Raw genomic sequence first — 15,442 nt, 5'->3', positions numbered from 1 at the left:
TGCAGGCCATGAGGGATAGGCCCGATTGCTGCTTATTAATCATAAGCATCTCACTGGCTGCAAAATTCATTGAGAAACAGTTCCCAGAATCTGCAGGCAATCAGAGGCCTGGCTGATCTCATTGTTTCAGGAAATGTGTTATGCTGCATATCAAAGCACTGGAGCTGTTAGCATTCGACAGTGGGACAGCTCAGACACAAGCCCCAGGCTACCAGCTCCATTTCAAATGGAGGCCCTATAATCCCATTCCATATGATGGAGATTTGCACTCCCGTCTGTCCGATTATCTCTGCGGGTCAGAACCCACTCCTGTGGCCTAGTTCTACTGCAGTAAGCAGCAGGGAAAGGGGGCAGTGGCGTTTGGGTGTGTGGTAGCACAGCCCTTTAAGGAAGCAGGCTTGACGGACTGACTCTGGTCCAATCATGCTGCAGCACACGAACCCCAGCCAATAGGGAGTTTACGTAGGGCCCTGGGAACAGGATGCCAGGCAGTGTGGACTCCGGAGCCAAAGTGATTAGTCCTGTCATATTGTGTTCTGTGCCCGTTACTTATCTGCCTTTGCCCCCTGTCAACTATTGGAAGTCTCCAGTGTATGTCGTGAGCCACCACAAGGCGGTTCAGGCCTGAAGGAGGAGGAAAAGATGGAAGAGAGCAGCAACATCAATGAAGATGATAGAGGGACAGGGAGATTGGGATGAACGTGTAATGGTGAGCCACTTCCCCAGCTGATACTGAGTGCTTTCCTCAGAACTGATGAATGATAATCACCCAACAACAGGAATTCTCTCTACTTTTCACTCCTTGCTGCTTATTCTTTCAATTTTCATGACTACCGAACAAAGGAACAAATAACTCTATAGTTATTATTACAGAGGTTGTAAGCCCTCCACCCTTTACCACCTCCCCGCCCACGCCTTCCAGTGGGAAACACAGTGGTACAACGATTATCGCTGTTGCCTCACAGCGCCAGGAACCTGGGTTCGATTCCGGCCTTGGGTGATTGTTTGTGTGGGGTTTGCACGTTCTTCCCATGGTTTCCTCTGGGTGCTCCGGTTTCCTCCCACAGACCAAAGATGTGCAGATTAGGTGGATTGGCCATGATCAACGTGCAGGGTTACAGAGATAGGGCGGGGGAGTGGCCCTAGGATAGGCCATATGTCTATCATTGGATAGACATACGGACGATAAGGGAATAGTGTAAATGGGCTTTAGAGTGGCTTCACAGGTCGGCGCAACATCGAGGGCTGAAGGGCCTGTACTGCGCTGTAATGTTCTATGTTCTAGGTACAATGCTCTTTTGGAGTGTCGGTGCAGACTCAATGGACCGTAGGGATTCTGCACTGCAGGGATTCTATATGTTTTGTTATGTACTCTGGGATAACACAGGCTGCAAATGGATGCAGCTCTAACCAAAAGATACTCCAGACCTGGAAATTAGTTCAATCTGATTTATTGAACCAGTAGCTCAGTTAGCACAGTTTTCTATGAGTTCGACTCTCTGCTAACCTAAGTGTGGTTACTCTGAATGACTGAACCAGACTAGCTCTTAGCCACGTGCTGGAGGTGTGATACTGTAAATACACCCTGGCTCACTCTGTAGATGTTCATCAGTGGAAAGAGGCGGAGTGTGAGTGCTTCGTGCCTTTTATAGTGAGATACCACCCCTGAGTGTCCTGTCTGCTCATTGGTCATGTCCTGTTCTCGGTGTTCATTAGCCGCCTGTCTGTGCCTGTCTGTATATCATTATCTGCATGTCTGCATATCATGACATCTCCCCTTTTTTAAAATGTTTTGTTGGCATAACGTACTTACATGTGCTGGCATATATTAACATATTTACAAGCGATGGCATATGTGAACGTATTTACATGTGAAGGCAGCTGCCTAATGTGAGAAAACAGAACATAGCAAACAAAACAAATGTTCATAAGTCGTCTCTGGGGCTTGCTTCTGATCCTTGTCGACCGTCGGAGAGGTGGTGATGGGGACAACGGCGCCTTGACAGGCGAGATGGAAGCCTGACTGGTGGCCTCATAGTTCGAGGTATCAGGAGGTGGCAAAACAACGGACGGAAAGAAAGCGTTTGCGGGCAGGCAACTTTGCGCAGTGCCCGTCTGTTTCGTCGCACAACAAAACCATCAGTCATACGTACAACACACAAGCAGGGCGCAGCCTGTCGAACAACGACAGCTGGAGCAGACCAGCCACCATCCGGTATCTTGATCCTGACAGTGTCTGCTGGGGATACCACGGGCAAATCGGTGGCATGAGCATCATAGCCCTGCTTTTCCTGGTTTCGGAGCTGCTGCACCTACTGCCGCACCGGGAGGTGATCCAGGTTGGGCAAGTGCATGGCTGGAGGTGTATTCCGCAGGTCCCTGTTCATCAGGAGTTGAGCCGGCGACATGCCAGTGGACAGTGGGGTCGCCCTGTACGCAAGCAGCGCGGGGTAGATGTCAGAACCAGAATCTGCGACCTTGCAGATGAGCTGTGCACCCCTTTTTCAACCTTCCCATTGGACTGCGGATAGTGTGGGCTGGAAGTGACATGTTTGAAATGGTATGACTTGGCAAACATAAACCACTCATGGCTGTTGAACCACGGGCCATTGTCACTCATGACAGTGAGTGGGATACCATGCCAGGAGAACCTCTCCTTACAGGCCTTGATGACAGTCCGAGATGTGAGGTCTGAGAGCTTCATGACTTCAGGGTAATTGGGGAAATAGCCAATAATCAACACGTAATCATGACCATTCGCACGAAAGAGGTCGATGCCAACATTGGACCACGGGGAGGTCTCGATTTCATGCTGCTGGAGTGTCTCCTTGCTCTGCGCTGGCTGGAAGCGTTAACAGGTTGCACAGTTGAGGACCATGTTCGAGATGTCCTGGCTAATACCGGGTCAGTAGACAGCCTGCCTGGTTCTGCGTCTGCACGTCTCGACGCCCAGGTGTCCCTCATGGATTTGGCAGAACACCAAGCTCTGGAGACTGAGTGGAATGACAATCCGGTCCAGCTTGAGGAGGATACCATCAATCACCGTCAGGTCGTCCTTTACATTGTAAAATTGAGGGCATTGCCCTTTCTGCCAGCCATTGGTGAGGTGGTGCATAACACGCTGCAAGAGGGGGTCTTTGGCTGTCTCCTCGCGGATACGAACCACCTTCTCATCGGATGCCGGGAGGGTGCTAGCACAAGGCTGCACCTGTGATTCAATCTGCTGGATGATTTCCAGCGGTTCACTAGGCAATGTGATGGAGCGGGACAATGCATCAGCGATGATGATCTCCTTGCCAGGCGTGTACACTTAAGTCAAAGTCATACCTTCTGAGTTTGAGGAGGATGCGCTGCAACCGAGGCGTCATGTCGTTCAGGTCCTTGTGGATAATGTGGACCAGAGGCCTATGATCCGTCTCGACAGTGAATGTCAGGAGGCCGTAGACATAGTCGTGACACTTGAGAATGCTAGTGAGAAGACCCAGGCATTCCTTCTCTATTTGCGCATACCTTGTTCCGGTGGGCGTCATGGCCCTCGATGCGTAGGCTACCGGTGCCTAGGATGAAGGGTCATCGCGTAGAAGCAGCACCGCACCGATGCCATCCTGGCTCGCATCTGTCGAGATCTTCGTCTCCCTGTCTGGGTCGAAAATGCCAAGACGGGTGCAGTGGTGAGCTTGGCTTTCAGCTCCAACTACTCTGCTTGATGTGCTGCCTTCCACTCAAAGGCAGTGGACTTTTTCATCAGGTTTTGTAGGGCCGTGGTGTGTGAGGCCATAAGAACATAAGAACATAAGAACTAGGAGCAGGAATAGGCCATCTGGCCCCTCGAGCCTGCTCCACCATTCAATGAGATCATGGCTGATCTTTTGTGGACTCAGCTCCACTTTCCGGCCTGAACACCATAACCCTTAATCCCTTTATTCTTCAAAAAACTATCTATCTTTATCTTAAAAACATTTAATGAAGGAGCCTCTACTGCTTCACTGGGCAAGGAATTCCACAGATTCACAACCCTTTGTGTGAAGAAGTTCCTCCTAAACTCAGTCCTAAATCTACTTCCCCTTATTTTGAGGCTATGCCCCCTAGTTCTGCTTTCACCCGCCAGTGGAAACAACCTGCCCGCATCTATCCTATCTATTCCCTTCATAATCTTATATGTTTCTATAAGATCCCCCGCATCCTTCTAAATTCCAACGAGTACAGTCCCAGTCTACTCAACCTCTCCTCGTAATCCAACTCCTTCAGCTCTGGGATTAACCTAGTGAATCTCCTCTGCACACCCTCCAGTGCCAGTACATCCTTTCTCAAGTAAGGAGACGAAAACTGAACACAATACTCCAGGTGTGGCCTCACTAACACCTTATACAATTGCAGCAGAACCTCCCTAGTCTTAAACTCCATCCCTCCAGCAATGAAGGACAAAATTCCATTTGCCTTCTTAATCACCTGTTGCACCTGTAAACCAACTTTTTGCGACTCATGCACTAGCACATCCAGGTCTCTCTGCACAGCAGCATGTTTTAACATTTTATCATTTAAATAATAATCCCTTTTGCTGTTATTCCTACCAAAATGGATAACCTCATATTTGTCAACATTGTATTCCATCTGCCAGGCCCTAGCCCATTCACTAAGCCTATCCAAATCCCTCTGCAGACTTCCAGTATCCTCTGCACTTTTTGCTTTACCACTTATCTTAGTGTCGTCTGCAAACTTGGACACATTGCCCTTGGTCCCCAACTCCAAATCATCTATGTAAATTGTGAACAGTTGTGGGCCCAACTCTGATCCCTGAGGGACACCACTAGCCACTGATTGCCAACCAGAGAAACACCCATTAATCCCCACTCTTTGCTTTCTATTAATTAACCAATGCTCTATCCATGCTACTACTTTTCCCTTAATGCCATGCATCTTTGTCTCATGCAACAACCTTTTGTGTGGCACCTTGTCAAAGGCTTTCTGGAAATCCAGATATACCACATCCATTGGCTCCCCGTTATCTACCGCACTGTTAATGTCCTCAAAAAATTCCACTAAATTAGTTAGGCACGACCTGCCCTTTATGAACCCATGCTGCGTCTGTCCAATGGGACAATTTCCATCCAGATGCCTCGCTATTTCTTCCTTGATGATAGATTCCAGCATCTTCCCTACTACCGAAGTTAAGCTCACTGGCCTATAATTACCCGCTTTCTGCCTACCTCCTTTTTTAAACAGTGGTGTCATGTTTGCTAATTTCCAATCCGCCGGGACCACCCCAGAGTCTAGTGAATTTTGGTAAATTATCACTAGTGCATTTGCAATTTCCCTAGCCATCTCTTTTAGCACTCTGGGATGCATTCCATCAGGTCCAGGAGACTTGTCTACCTTTAGCCCCATTAGCTTGCCCATCACTACCTCCTTGGTGATAACAATCCTCCCAAGGTCCTCACCTGTCATAGCCTCATTTCCATCAGTCACTGGCATGTTATTTGTGTCTTCCACTGTGAAGACCAACCCAAAAAACCTGTTCAGTTCCTCAGCCATTTCCTCATCTCCCATCAGTAAATCTCCCTTCTCATCCTCTAAAGGACCAATATTTACCTTAGCCACTCTTTTTTGTTTTATGTATTTGTAGAAACTTTTACTATCTGTTTTTCTATTCTGAGCAAGTTTACTCTCATAATCTATCTTACTCTTCTTTATAGCTTTTTTAGTAGCTCTCTGTTGGCCCCTAAAGATTTCCCAGTCCTCTAATCTCCCACTGATCTTTGCTACTTTGTATGTTTTGTTCCTTCAATTTGATACTCTCCCTTATTTCCTTAGATATCCACGGTCGATTTTCCCTCTTTTTACCATCCTTCCTTTTTGTTGGTATAAACCTTTGCTGAGCACTGTGAAAAATCACTTGGAAGGTTCTCCACTGTTCCTCAACTGTTTCACTATAAAGTCTTTGCTCCCAGTCTACCTTAGCTAGTTCTTCTCTCATCCCATTGTAATCTCCTTTGTTTAAGCACAAAACACTAGTGCTTGATTTTACCTTCTCACCCTCCATCTGTATTTTAAATTCCACCATATTGTGATCGCTCCTTCCGAGAGGATCCCTAACTATGAGATCCTGAATCAATCCTGTCTCATTACACAGGACCAGATCTAGGACCGCTTGTTCCCTCGTAGGTTCCATTACATACTGTTCTAGGAAACTATCGCGGATACATTCTATAAACTCCTCCTCAAGGCTGCCTTGACCGACCTGGTTAAACCAATCAACATGTAGATTAAAATCCCCCATGATAACTGCTGTACCATTTCTACATGCATCTGTTATTTCTTTGTTTATTGCCTGCTCCACCATAATGTTACTATTTGGTGGCCTATAGATTACTCCTATCAGTGTCTTTTTCGCCTTACTATTCCTGATTTCCACCCAAATGGATTCAACCTTATCCTCCATAGCACCGATGTCATCCCTTACTATTGCCCGGATGTCATCCTTAAATAACAGAGCTACACCACCTCCCTTACCATCCACTCTGTCCTTCCGAAAAGTTTGATACCCTCGGATATTTAACTCCCAGTCGTGACCATCCTTTAACCATGTTTCAGTAATGGCCACTAAATCATAGTCATTCACGATGATTTGCGCCATCAACTCATTTACCTTATTCCGAATACTACGAGCCATGTTTGGGATGAACTTGCCCAGAAAATTGACCATGCACAGGAAGCGCAACACCGCCTTCTTGTCTTCAGGGACCTTCATGGCTTCGATGGCCTTGACCTTGTCTGTGTCCGAGCGCACGAGATCTGGTCACCTAGAAACTTGAGTGTCGACATGCCAAAGCAACATTTGGACCTGTTCAGCTTCAGGCCATTGGCATGGACACGGCGGAATACCTGCTGGAGACGGGAAACATGCTCTTCAGGGGTCGTGCACCATCTGATGATGTCGTCCACGTACACACGAACGCCTTCAATGCCCTCCATCATCTGCTCTGTGATGCGATGGAAGATCTCCGATGCCGAGACAGTGCCAAACGGGATGCGATTATAGCAGTATCTACCAAATGGTATGTTGAAGGTGCAGAGCCTTCTGCTGGACTCATCCAGCTGGATTTGCCAAAATCCATGTGACGCATCTAACTTGGTGAAAAAACGGGCGTGTGCCATCTCACTGGTGAGTTCCTCTCGCTTCGGGATGGGGTAGTGTTCACGCATTGTATTCTTATTGAGATCGTTGGGATCAATGCAGATGCGCAGGTCTCCCGAAGGCTTTCTAACACATAACATCGAGCTGACCCAGTCAGTCGGTTCGGTTAACTTGGAAATTATGCCCTGTTGTTGAAGATTCTTGAGCTGTGCCTTCAGGCGCTCCCTCAGCGGAGCCAGGACCCAGCATGGTGCGTGAACCACTGGCTTGACATCAGGTCGTAGCAGAATCTGTATTGATATGGCAGTGTGCCCATCCCGTCGAACATATCCGGATACTGAGCGAGAATGTTGTCAATGCCAGCCTCAAGAACCCCATTGGAGGATGTTGTTGTGTAAACCCGCTGCACGAGGTTTAGCTGCTTGCAGGCATGCGCGCCAAGTAGGGATGCCCTGCCTGGCCTGACAATTCCAAAACTTACAGGCAGATTTCAAACGCATCAAGAAGCCCCCGAAGGTCATTCCAGCAGCCTGCAGGCTCCTGGACTACAACGGAAATGCCATCACAGCACTGGGATCCTGCCATCCCGCAACCTCCTTGAGAGGAGGTTGGCAGAAGCACCTGTGTCCAGCTGAAACTGGATGGAGCAGTGGGTGACCTGCATCACCGCATGCCATTCGTCCGCAGAATCCACAGCGAGAATGGATTGAATATGTGATGAGTTGGATGTGGCATATTCACATTTGTTAATGATGCCCACACAGTCGGCGGAGTCCAGGCATTCTTCCTCTGGATCTGTTGTGCTGCCAGGATCAGAATCCTGTAATCGTTGTTGCACACTCTGAACGCGCCGTCGTCGGAATTGGGAGCGCTGGCCCCTGACTGGTGGTGCAGATCTGCACAAGGCTGCATAGTGTCCAGGCTTCCCGCAGTTTAAACATGCCAGCCTCTTGCAGGGCAGTGTTTCTTTAAGTGAGCGTTGCCGCAGTTCGAGCACGTCATGATGTCTGCGTCCTGACGCTCTGCGCGTCATCGCACATGTGCAGTGCGTGAGTCGGCCGCTTCGTTATCCCGTTCGCATCGCGCATGCGTGAGGCCCCGGGAAAAGCGCGCAAAATGGCCGCTTTCATCAAAGCTGAGGCGCTGCATCAAGGAGATGCCCTGCACACTCTCTGCCTTGTGGGAGGCAAGTTTCTCATTTTCAGCCGATTTGTACTGGGCATAGCAATTTTTGGCGTGCTCATGCACTGTGCATGTTTCAATCGCGACTGGCAAGGTCATATGCTTGATTTTCAGTAGCTGCTCTCTCAGAGGATCAGAGTGAACTCCAAAAACGATTTGGTCTCTGATCATGGAGTCAGCAATATCACCAAAGTTGCAGGACAACGTTAGCAGGTGGAGGTTAGTTAAGAAGGAGTTGAAAGATTCATCTTTACCTTGTAGACGCTGTTTGAATATGTAGCGCTCGAAGATTTCATTGGTGTCCACTTCACAGTGACTGTCAAACTTGTCCAGGATGGTATGAAACTTTGTCTTGTCCTGGCCTTCGGTGAAGTGAAAAGAGTTGAAGAGTTCGATGGCTGATCACCCGCTGTTGAGAGGAGAAGGAACGACTTCATTGCGGTCTGAAGCTTCGATGTACAGCAGAAACCTTTGCTTGAATGTCTGCCAGTTGGCACTGAGATTGCTGGAGGTCCTGAGCTGGTGAGGAGCCTGAATCTTCTCCATAGTGCCGGGATACATTCGATGGTCGTCACGGAACGGACAGAGGTAAACCACCTAGATTCAGCAGTCTCCTGGTAGTATGTTGTGTTATGTATTCTGGGACAACACAGGCTGCAACTGGATGCAGCTTTAACCAAAAGATACTCCAGACCTTGAGGTTAGTTCAATCTGATTTATTGAACCAGTAGCACAGTTCTCTATGAGTTCAACTCTCTGCTAACCTAAGTGTGGTTACTCTGTCTGACTGAACCAGACTAGCTGTTAGCCACATGCTGGAGGTGTGATACTGTACATACACCCTGACTCACTCTGTAGATGTTTGTCAGTGGAAAGAGGCGGAGTGTGAGTGCCTTGTGTCTTTTATAGTGAGATACCGCCCCTGAGTGTCCTGCTTGCTCATTGGTCATGTCCTGTTCTCTGTAGTCATTAGCTGCCTGTCTGTATATTCTTATCTGCATGTCTGCATATCATGACACTGTAGATCACGGCTTCTCAAACAGTATGTTACAACACCCAGTGAGGATTGCGAGATGAATGATATGATGGCACCATGAGCTCCAAGAAAGCAATGTGGACCTTGGACTGATTTCTGATAGCTGTGACGTCCCCTTAAATCCACACTTTATCTTTGTTGGTGGGCGTGGCCAAATAGACTGCCCTCTGAGGCTCCATTGCTGCAGTCAAAAAGGGTTGGTAGAGTATAAGGGTATCTGGCATGACAAGGGTTAATGTAGGACTGGGAAACAGTTCACAGTATGATGTAAAGAGACGCATGGCCCAAGACTAGTGTCAGTTGTGAACAGCACAGAGACCTGTGTAGAAGCAAGCATGGAGTTAGCTCATAGCTTGGGCTATACATTGTATATATGTACATTGTTACGTCTTATCAATAAACACTTAATGTTCAATCATTCAAGACTCTGAATCTCTTTTTCAGGCCTAGTGAACGTACGCTGGTTTCTTTTGTAGAAAGTCTATTTCTTCAATAATCAGGATCATCTTGTGTCAATGATCAAGATTATAATGAATTGATAATCATAATTCTATTCCATCAATAATCAGAATCTTATTGCATCAATAATGAAGATCATAGTGCAGAAAGAGACCATTCGGCCCATGGAGTCTGCTCCGACCCTTCGAAAGACCACCTTACCTAGGCCTAATTCCCCAACCTATTCCTGAAACCCAACCCTAAGGGGCAATTGATCATGGCCAATCCACCTAACCTGCACATCTTTACTGTGGGAGGAAACTGAGTACCCGGAGGAAACCCACGCACACACGGGGAGGATGTGCAGACTCCACACAGTCAGGCACCCCAAGTCGGAATTGAACCCGAGTCCCTGGTGCTGTGAGGTAGCAGTGCTTACCACTGTGCCACCCTGCAACCATCCTGTTACATTACATTATTTATTACATTTATTGCCTACAAGATGAATAATCTGGATGCTGTTACATTAATAATCAGAGTCCAAGTACATTAATAATTTGTTAATAATCCCCCTCCCTCACTCCGCTGCTCAACAACTCTCCTACCCCCTAAATTTTCATTCTGAGGCATCAAAATCACAGAATTGTTTTGACCCAAAATCTGCCATTCGGTCCGTCGTGCCTGTACTGGCTCTCCAAATGGGCAACTCACTTGTATCATTCCCTCGCCTTCTCCCAGTTATCCTGCACATTCTTCATTTCCAGGTAGCCATCTTGTTCCCTCCTGAATGCGTCAGTTGAACCTGCCTCCATCACACTCTCAGGCAGTGCATTCTTGACCCTAACCACTCGCTGTGTGAAACACATTTCCCTCTTAACACCTCTATTTCTTTGCACTCATTACTTTAAATTTGTGCCCGCTTGTTCTCGACATTTTTACAAGCAGTTTCTCCCTATCTACTCTGTCCAGACTGAAGTCTTTATCCGTGGAATCATTCTCATGAATCTTCCCTGCATCCTCTCTAATGCCTTCGCATCCTTCTTAAAGTGCAACACCCAGAACTGGATACAATACTCTAATTGATTCCAAACTAATGACTTGTACAAGTTCAACATAACCGTTGTGCTCTTGAGCTCAATGTCCCTATTTCTAAAGCCCAGGATACTGATGCTTCATTAACTGCTCTCACAACCGGTCCTGCCACCTTCAATAGCTTACACAGATATACACCCAGATTCCTCTTTAGAGTTGCACCCTTTATTTTATGTTTTCTCTCCATGTTCTTCCTACTAAAATGTATTATTTCACATTTCTCCACACTGAACTTCATCTGCCACCTGCCTGCCCACTCCACCATCTTGTCTATGGCCTTTTGAAGTTCTACACTATCCTCCTCACAGTTCACAATGCTTCTAAGTTCCATATCATCCACAAATTTTGAAATTGTGCCCTGTACACCAAGGTCTAGCTCATTAATATACATCAGGAAAAGCAAGGGTCCCAACACTGACCCCTGGGGAACGGCACTACAATTGGGGTCACACCAGGAAAATGTTTGGGAAGCACCTCTCAAGGTGGCCTAATAGGGAGTCTGAGCTTGAATTTCCTGAGGAAAATCAGATTTATTGATTACTATCCTACACATGACTCCTAGTTCCGGTTTCCCCTGCAAATCCACTCAATAGAACCCTTTCATAATTTTAAAGGCCTCAAACAGCTCACTCCTAACAGAAAAGAGCCCAAACCTGTTCAATCTTCCTGATACTATCTACCCGTGGTATGTTTGCTTTATTGGGTTGTGGGTGTTGTCATGATATTCAAACACACACATCATGATGGACACACCAACAGGCAAATCAGAGCACACAACACCACAACCAATCACACACAAGAACACCAACCACATAAAAAGCACGAGCACGACACCTGGTGGTCAGTAGGTCTGGGGACAAAGACACGGAGAAGAGCTGTTACAAAATCACAAACAGGGAATCCCCACGTGCAGAGTGTCAAGACAAAACTGTACATAGTAAGTTTAAATAAAATAGCGTTGTACCATATACAACCGTGTTGGCTCATCTGTGTGTCAGAACACCCAACACCACATGGTACAGGAGTGGATCGATACCTGCCAACTAACCTGCCATTCTGGACATGGACCGCACCGACAAACCGCAGCCGTTGCAAGTCGCGGGGAACCTAGGTACCAATTGGAAGCTCTTCAGGCAGCGATTTGACCTGTACATCCGTGCCACCGAAAAAGAGAGTGCCTCGGATGAAACGAAGATTGCAATGCTCCTCTTCTACGCAGGTCAGCACGCCCTCGACGTCTTCAACTCACTGGTGTTCGAAGAAGGCGAAAACCAATCCAAATATGACACGGTCATCCTCAAACTGGACCAGCACTTTAAAGTTGAAGTAAATGAAAGTTTTGAAAGATACCTCTTTCAGCAACGCCTGCAAGGTAAGGAGGAGCATTTTCAACCCTTTTTGACGCACCTCCGGATTCTAGCGCAGTCCTGCGGTTACGGCACCACCACAGAGTCCATGATCAGGGACCAGATTGTTTTTGGCGTTGCCTCTAGTGGCCTACGCCAGCAGCTTCTTAAAATAAAAAGCCTCACCTTAGCATCTGCTGTGGAAGCCTGTGTCCTCCACGAAAATGCTACCTGCCGTTTTGCCCGATTTCAGGCGTCCGAGTTGGCACGGAGGGGGTCCCCAGCCGTCGAATCGGCAAGCCAGGCCGCCCACGACGTCGAACGCATCCAGGCCGTCGATTACTTCCCGACCCACGGCCCGGACGACAGCGGCCGCTTCCCGCGCTTTTCGCGGTCTCCCGCGCTGGTGCGCGCCAAAAATAACGGCCACATCGAGGGACGCACTGCGCAGGCGCGCCCACCGCAAGATCGCACTGCGCATGCGCAGTGGCGCAACGAACGCCGTGACGTCATGACGTGCGGCAATTGTGGAGCTCTACATTTAAAAGGGCAATGTCCTGCAAAAAACCGACAGTGCCTCAGATGTGGCAAGATGGGCCACTACGCTGCCCACTGTCGTTCGGCTCAACCCATGGATCCGGCACATCACCGACAATCTCGCAGACAAGTCAGGACCGTCCAGCCCACGCATCAAGACTTCCAGTTAAGTGATGCAGATGACCAGGATGCCTTCCGCGTTTCCGTCATCGATGTCAACAAGGTCAATGCCATCAATCCAGCCGATGAGTGGTGTGCCACCCTGACGGTCAACCCGAACTCGTCGCAAGCCCATTAGACTGGATTTATAATACCTTTCATATGTCTAACAAGTTGCACAATTTTACATGATAACCTGTTGTTGTTTATCGTTCCAGATATCGTCTGACTGGACAACTGTTCAAGTTTTTTTTTTCTCTCGTTCGCATTCATGTTATGTTATGGTACAACTTGGTTCATGTGACGCACCCGACATCGCCCCATGTAAATAGTTCCGTCATATGCACATGCTGTACACGACACACACACACTCTTAGATGCACTCACGACGCGATCATATTTATTACCACGTAGGCACATATCTTTGTAAAAAGGGGGGATGTCATGATATTCAAACACACACATCATGATGGACACACCAACAGGCAAATCAAAGCACACAACACCACAACCAATCACACACAAGAACACCAACCACATAAAAAGCACGAGCACGACACCTGGTGGTCAGTAGGTCTGGGGACAAAGACACGGAGAAGAGCTGTTACAAAATCACAAACAGGGAATCCCCACGTGCAGAGTGTCAAGACAAAACTGTACATAGTAAGTTTAAATAAAATAGCGTTGTACCATATACAACCGTGTTGGCTCATCTGTGTGTCAGAACACCCAACACCACAGGTGTCACTGGCAAGCACAGCATTTGTCCATCTCTAACTGACCTGGAACTGAATGACTTGCTCAGCCATTTTAGAGGGAACTAAAAAAATCAACCACATTGCTGTGGGTCTGGAGCCACTTGTAAGCCGGACTACAGTCAATCCTCAAGTCAGGATTGTGTATAAATTGCATGGGAATCCACTCTCTTTGACTAGGATTTTCCAGTCCTTCCCACCAGTGGGATCTTCCGGTGCCGCTGAAGGTTCCCTGGGGCAGGGCAGGTGAGCAATGCAAATGCCCATTGACTTTGGCGGGATTGGAAGGTCCTGTCTGCAGCCGATGCTGAGCTGCCTTGGCTGCCGGATAACCCACCGGAGGGAGGATGGATACTGCCGGCCTTTGTCTTTCAGGGAGATGAAGGCCACGGGTTTGGAAAGTGCTGCTGAAGAAACCTTCGCGAGTTGTCGTAACGAATCCTGTGGATAGTACGCACTTCAGTCATAGTGTGACAAAGGTAGAGTATGTGGATGCTTAAACTGATGGATGTGATGCTGATCAAGTGGACTGTTTGGCACTGGGTGGTATTGAGCTTTTTAAGTGTTGACAGATAGATGTATAAAGTGGTGATATCTCCGGGGGCTGTCATTAAGGGACAAACTATCATGGCAAAGAGCTAGAAAGGGTGTGAATTATATCTGCAGATAGTGTTATGTTGGCAACTCTCTTGACACCATTCCACACTAGTGTTAATGACTTCTTTCCCTCTGTGGTTCTGACAACACACTTTTGAGTAAAGACAAGACAGCTGAGTGTCTGGAACAAACTTATTTCATACAATGTAACTGATCAATCCATATGAAGTAAAGGGTCGCAATCTGGGCCTCCTCTTGCCTCCTGCGTGGGTTTCCTCCGGGTGCTCCGGTTTCCTCCCACAGTCCAAAGAATTGACAGTGCAAATGGAGGCCATTCAGCCCATTGATTCTGCACCGGCCCTTGGAAACAGGACCCTACCCAAGCCAACACCTCCACCCCATCCCTGTAACCCAGCAACCCCACCCAACCTTCGACAGCCACTGCGAAGTCGAGGTGAATGAGAGCTTTGAACGGTACATCTTCCAACAGAGGGTTCAGGGTCAGGGTGAATCTTTTCAGTCCTTCTTGACCCATCTCCGCATCCTAGCAGTCATGTAATTATGACTCGACGGCTGATTCCATGATCCGGGATCAGATCATTTTCGGGGTCCAGTCCGACTCCCTGCGGGAGCAGCTACTCAAAATCAAACAGTTGACCCTCTCCGTCGCCATCGAAACGTGCGTTGTCCATGAGCATGCCAGAAATCGTTCCTCCCGCATCAGGGCGGCAGAAACTGCAAAACTGGCCTCCCATGAGGCACAAAGGGTGCAGGCCATCGCAAAAATGCAAGGCCTGAGCATCGAGGAGAGTGGCCGTTTCGCCCACTTTTTCCGGGTCCCTACGCATGCACGCCACGACCGGGAGGATGATGAGGCCGAAGATCCTACTGCGCATGTGCGAACGTCGGCCGACCGCACTGCGCATGCACGACGGCGCACAGAACGTGCTGATGCAGCGTCATGACGTGTCCAAATTTTGGCTCCGCCCATTTAAAGCGGCAATGTCCAGCCAAAGGCAGGCGACGTCTACAGTGTGGAAAGCCTGGACATTATGCGGCCCTCTGCAGGTCCGCTCCACTGAGCAACAGCCAGCGATCCCAGCTGCAGCGCAGACGTGTCTGCTGCATACAACAAGGCATGCAGGATTCTGATCCCGAAAGCCCA

This window comes from Scyliorhinus torazame, chromosome 10, assembly GCF_047496885.1.
Source record: "Scyliorhinus torazame isolate Kashiwa2021f chromosome 10, sScyTor2.1, whole genome shotgun sequence".
Classification (NCBI taxonomy): domain Eukaryota; kingdom Metazoa; phylum Chordata; class Chondrichthyes; order Carcharhiniformes; family Scyliorhinidae; genus Scyliorhinus; species Scyliorhinus torazame.
Note: the sequence above shows the minus strand (reverse complement) of the source record.